Here is a 6000-nt window from a genome sequence, read left to right on the forward strand (position 1 = left end):
TGACTACCATATAAAGAAAACAATAGCAATTTTAATGGGCGATCTAGCTCAATGTCATGCAATGACTACCATATAAAGAAAACAATAGCTCAATGTCATGCAATGCATCACGATTAAACTTCACACAATAACAGATCAACCAATCACTGAACATTGTATTTTTCTTATTTGACTTATTGATCAAATGATTTATTTTTGTGAGTTATTTTCCTACATTACCTTGCTTTTGTTGCTTGAGACATCTGTTTGTGTGTGTGTGTAAATGTATGTATCTGTATTTGAGTGTAATTCTTAATTTCTGTAATTCTAGTATATTATATTAATTAGCCTATAATATTTCTTTTAAGGTGGTGTAACGCTCAATTCAGGCTTTTGCCTTTTGTTACATCTCCGCCATCTTTTTTTAAATTCTATTTTGCCGTTTTGTTAAACTTGCTTGCATGTATTTTGATATGATGGAAATAAATAAAATATGTATGTATGTATCTAGCTCAATGTCATGCAATGACTACCATATAAAGCAAACAATAGCAAGGTTCATGAGCGATCTAGCTCAATGTCATGCAATGACTACTATATAAAGCAAACAATAGCAAGGTTCATGAGCGATCTAGCTCAATGTCATGCAATGACTACTATATAAAGCAAACAATAGCAAGGTTCATGAGCGATCTAGCTCAATGTCATGCAATGACTACCATATAAAGGCAAACAGTAGCAATGTCCATGAGTGATCTAGCTCAATGTCATGCAATGACTACCAAATAAAACAAACAATAGCAAGGTTCATGAGCGATCTAGCTCAATGTCATGCAATGACTACCATATAAAGAAAACAATAGCAATTTTAATGGGCGATCTAGCTCAATGTCATGCAATGACTACCATATAAAGAAAACAATAGCTCAATGTCATGCAATGCATCACGATTAAACTTCACACAATAACAGATCAACCAATTACTGAACATCGTATGTAAACAATGGTAGAATTATTTATAATTTATTTTTACTTCAACAACGAAAATCTGCAATATGTTCCTAAACCTTAATGTTGCTAATTACACTTTTATAGTGTCTTGAACATACGTGGTTATAAGCTGTCATTGAAAAACATTGAAACAGGTAAAGTATACAAAATGAGTGTCTTCAGCATGATTGGATAATGAAGATTTCTTTCTTTCTTTTTTTTTTCCTTCTTTCTTTCTTTCTTTCTTTCTTTCTTTCTTTCTTTCTTTCTTTCTTTCTTTCTTTCTTTCTTTCTTTCTTTCTTTCTTTCTTTCTTTCTTTCTTTCTTTCTTTCTTTCTTTCTTTCTTTCTTTCTTTCTTTCTTTCTTTCTTTCTTTCTTTCTTTCTTTCTTTCTTTCTTTCTTTCTTTCAATATACCTTCAAAATACTTTTTGCAGCAAATAATACAGCCGGGTGAGGCCTCTTGCAAAGATTCATTAGCCAGTGCCTTCAGATTTGGGGTCAAAGTCATTAATGGGGCTTCCGGTCCTAGACTAAATACCTCCAAAATGCTTTTTTCATCCACGAATAACATAGCAGGGTGTCACCACTCTCACAACGAATTAACATTTTAGCCAGTGCTTATTAGGTGTTCACAGATTTAGGGTCAAAGGTTATTAAGGAGACAAAATACCTTCAAAATGCGTCTTCTCCCACTTCGCTGGGTGATGCCACTTGCACACATGCATTAGCATTAGTCAGTGTCTATAGGGTATTAACATACTGGGGTCAAAGGTTAGTAAGGGGTCTCTTCTGGTTCAAGACAAAATACATTCAAAATGCGTCTTCTACCACAATCAACATAGCAGGGTGGCGCCACTTGCACACATGCATTGGAATTAATCAGTGTCTCTAGTGTGTGTACAGATTTGGGCTCAAAGGTCATTAAGGGGTCACTTCCGTTGAGAGACGTAGTACTACAAAATGCCTTTTCTGCAACAAACAGCATTACGGAGTGACGCTATTTGCACACATGCATTGACAGTAGCCAGTGCCTTATGGGTTTGTCACAAATTTGTGTGTCTCTAAGTTCAACTTTCGACAGTTCGACTGTCTTTGTGGTCGCAGGACCACTGCACTTCTAGTTATTATTTGTTTTTTCTTCAAGGACACAGGGGCTGGGCAATAATCATGAGCACTGGGGAGGATACAATTTGGAGGTAGGACTTTTTTGGCAGGCAAAAAGAGGTGGGCCGGCATTTTTGCAGGTCAAAGGGGCAAGTGATTTTTTGGCAAACATTTATGGGATCCTTCTTAAATAAAACGCTTTCAGAAAAACAGGACAGAAACGTTGAAATATGCAGAATGTACTACTTGCTATGCTCGCATATATCTAGACTCTACAGCCTGTCTCAAAAAAAATTGTGCAAGTAAAAAGCGCCCTCTGTGGCAATTAGGAAATACTGTTATGAAATAATGCTTACATCAACGTCTAGGGCATAGTCTTAGCTCTTAAATGCCGTTTAGTCTATTCAATTTGCTTGTTTTATTCTCAAGATATGCTTACTTAACCACGAAAGGGTAAAATCACAATTGTGCCACTTTTACTAGGGAAGAGGGCTGTACATGTAAATCAATGATAGCATCACGTTTATCAAGAGTTCCTTCGTGAAATCAAAACAATGCATCAATTACACAACAATACAAAATTGTTTTAGTGTTTTATCATGATAAAGGTATAATGATTATCTTTTTCCACTTACGACAAATTAAACGATAAATAAATATTTCACATTCTGCTGTAAAATTAAATACATGTGCATGTCAATAATTTTACCATGGTAAATACTGTTCTCTTTGTCATTCAAGACATGTTTAAAGACAAAAAAATATTGCACACTTATAGGTTAATGAACTTTGACAAATTAATGAAATTAGACAAAATAATGCACGCACGCATGGTGTTGATGTGTCTAATGCACGAGCCCCGAAGGGTGGAGTGCATTAGACACATTAACATCAGCTATCATTGATTTACATGTACAGCCCTATTCCCTAGTAAAAGTGGCACAATTGTGATTTACCCTTTCGTTGTTAACTAAACATATCTCGAGATTAAAAAGAGCAAATTGAACAGAACAAACGGTATTTGAGAGCAGAGACTGTGCCCTTGATGTTGATATAAGCATCATGTCACAACGATATTTTCTAATTGCCAAAGAGGGCGATTTTCACTTGCACAATTTTTTTTGAGACAGGCTGTATAAGGTTGGCAAAATTAGGTTCCCAAAAACTTGTCGTGTGGAAAGGGGAATGGCAAAGATATTTTGAGGGGGCAAGCAAGTTGTGGTACGCAGTTTGGAAATTTTACCGTGGGCTCGTAATTATTGCACAGCCCCTTATAGAGTATGCCTTCATGCCCTCTCTACTATGTGTAACCAACACTCAACTAGCCGGTGCTTACACGAGTCGTACAAGTCATTTACCATTAGCATTCATTATATTATGCTGTGTAATATAACGAACTGTGTCCGATATGGCGTCTCTTCTGCTTCTGATTGTCTTCATTACATTCATAGCAGGTAATTTTGAAATATTTCAAAAGTCATATCCATGCCGCGTAGGTGTAGATTAATATGATTATGAATCTGTTCCTGATCTGTGAGTTCATAATATAAAGCTGTATACAATATGTTTGGTTGATAATATCTTAAGGTAGGTGGTACGATTTGTTTTCCTATGACTTATAGAATGTATAGTGTTTTCTGTATGTAACATGGATGCTTATCGCAAAATCAATACGATTCTTTTTAGCTCAATTGCTCCAGTGGTTTGCAACCTTTTTGCCCGTATATAATACCCTATAACACCATAAGGCTTTATAAAAGAAGTTATACAAAGACTTTCAGATTTAATAGTTAAGAAAAGTGAAAAGCGGCGTGAATCTTTTTTGGTTCTATAAAACCATTTTCTTGGCTAAAGAATCTTAATTCAAAATTAGGTATTTGTAGAGCCTTAGGCTTGAAGCACTTTTAACCAACCCTTAATAAAGAACTCTCAAGAGTTCTCACAAGAAAAGAAAAAAAGGATCTTTAGTCAAGAAAATGATTCTTAGAACCAAAAAAGGATGGATCCATGAATTAACGAATTAGAAAGTTCCTAGGCCTATTTAAATCTTTAAGGCTCTTTATAGAACTTTCAAGGCTCTTTATAGAACTTTTAAGGTTCTTTATAGAACCTTAGGCTGCTATATACGGTAAAATGGTTCTGAGTTGCATTTTTTCCAAGAGTGTATTATAGAATGTTTTAAGAGTGTATGTGTAACTTCTGTCATGTTTTTTCCACATTCTTTTTTGAACTGGTAATGTAATGAGTGATCTTTGTTTTTTATTTTTTAAATTTTTCTTGTTAGCGCATTGAGATGTTTCTTTACGTGTATGCGCTTTATAAATGTATCCTAATAACAATAATAAATTAATAAATGTCACACCTAAAAGATGAACATTGTGGGATTATGATAAAACAGCTAGTACTATAGTTAGGGGAAACAGTTCAATTTGGTGACCACTCTCTGGCTAGTAAGGTTTGACGATTGATTCGACTTCTATGGACCATTTAGAAAAAAATAGCTACCATGTCCCTCGCGAAAATCCCGGCATTTTTCGCTAGAGGCCAAAATCCAAAATGGCCGCCGCCACCATTTTGAAAAGTTTTGAACCAGAGCACCTATAATCATGCACAAAGACACTTTTTCGGATATGTCGAGTACAAGGATTCCGATTCTGACATTAGTTTGACATTACGGTATCATTTTCACCCAGAAATCCAAGATGGTGGCCGGCACCATCTTGAAAAATTTAGTTTTGAACAAAGGGACCTAAAATCGTGTACAAAGACACTTTTTGGATAAGTCGACCACAAGGATTTCAAATTTGACATTACTTTGACATTACGAACTCATATTTACCCAGAAATCCAAGATGGTGGCCGCCGGCGCCATCTTGAAAAAAAAAAAAGTTTTGAACCAGATTACCTTAAATCGCGTACAAAGACACTTTTTCCGGTAAGTCGACCCCAAGAAATCCGAATCTGACATTAATTTGACGCTACAACATAATTTTTGCCCAGAAATCCAAGATGGCCCCCATTTGGTAGAGCGTAAATGTGATTTTTGAATGAGAGCAGAAGCATAAGTGTGTCATTTCCGCCTTATCTGGGGTTCATGTCTCTTATATGGGGTTTAAACTGCCTTATCTTGGGTTTACATCCCTTATCTAGGGATAAGGCGCCTTATCTGTGGTTTAGACGGCCATTTTGGATTTTGGCCTCTAGCGAAAAATGCCAGGATTTTCGCGAGGGACATGGTGGCTATTTTTGTTCTAAATGGTCCATAGAAGTCGAATCAATCGTCAAACCTTACTAGCCAGAGAGTGGTCACCAAATTGAACTTTTTCGCCTAACTACTATAGACACAAATAGAATTATGAACACAATGCAAAAGTATATTAATTTTTTTAATGATTATTTCATTTAATATGTTCTTTCTTTTGTTCCTTTGTATTCACATGATTACATTTTATTTTTATAACATCTTAAATTACATACATACAAGTTATTTTAATGATTAAACATAATTGATTAGATCCAATCATAAAATAAAAACAATTTTAACAAAGTATTATTTCTCAAATGATGTAATTTCAAATTGGGTAAGAGGTGATTAATCCTTATACTTGATCTCACTTTACTTGCAACACATTTGGTAAGGTATAAGGAACCAATCAGCCCTTTTTACCCTTTGTTATATTTTACAACAACTGAGCAAATACTGATTTAAAAAACCAATTTGGTTTTTCAGATAAGTCAATAATTACAAACTTATATGAAACGTTCACATTGACTGACTCACAAAGCAATTTATTTCAGAAATGGTAGCCGATAATATTAAATAATACAATGACCTATTTTGAAGTTACACAATCAACATTAAAATTCAGCCAAAGTATTGTGATCAACACGTAGCCAAATCCACAGTCAATGTTGTGTAATTCAA

The sequence above is a fragment of the Amphiura filiformis genome, chromosome 11 (genome assembly GCF_039555335.1).
Source record: "Amphiura filiformis chromosome 11, Afil_fr2py, whole genome shotgun sequence".
In the NCBI taxonomy this organism is placed as follows: domain Eukaryota; kingdom Metazoa; phylum Echinodermata; class Ophiuroidea; order Amphilepidida; family Amphiuridae; genus Amphiura; species Amphiura filiformis.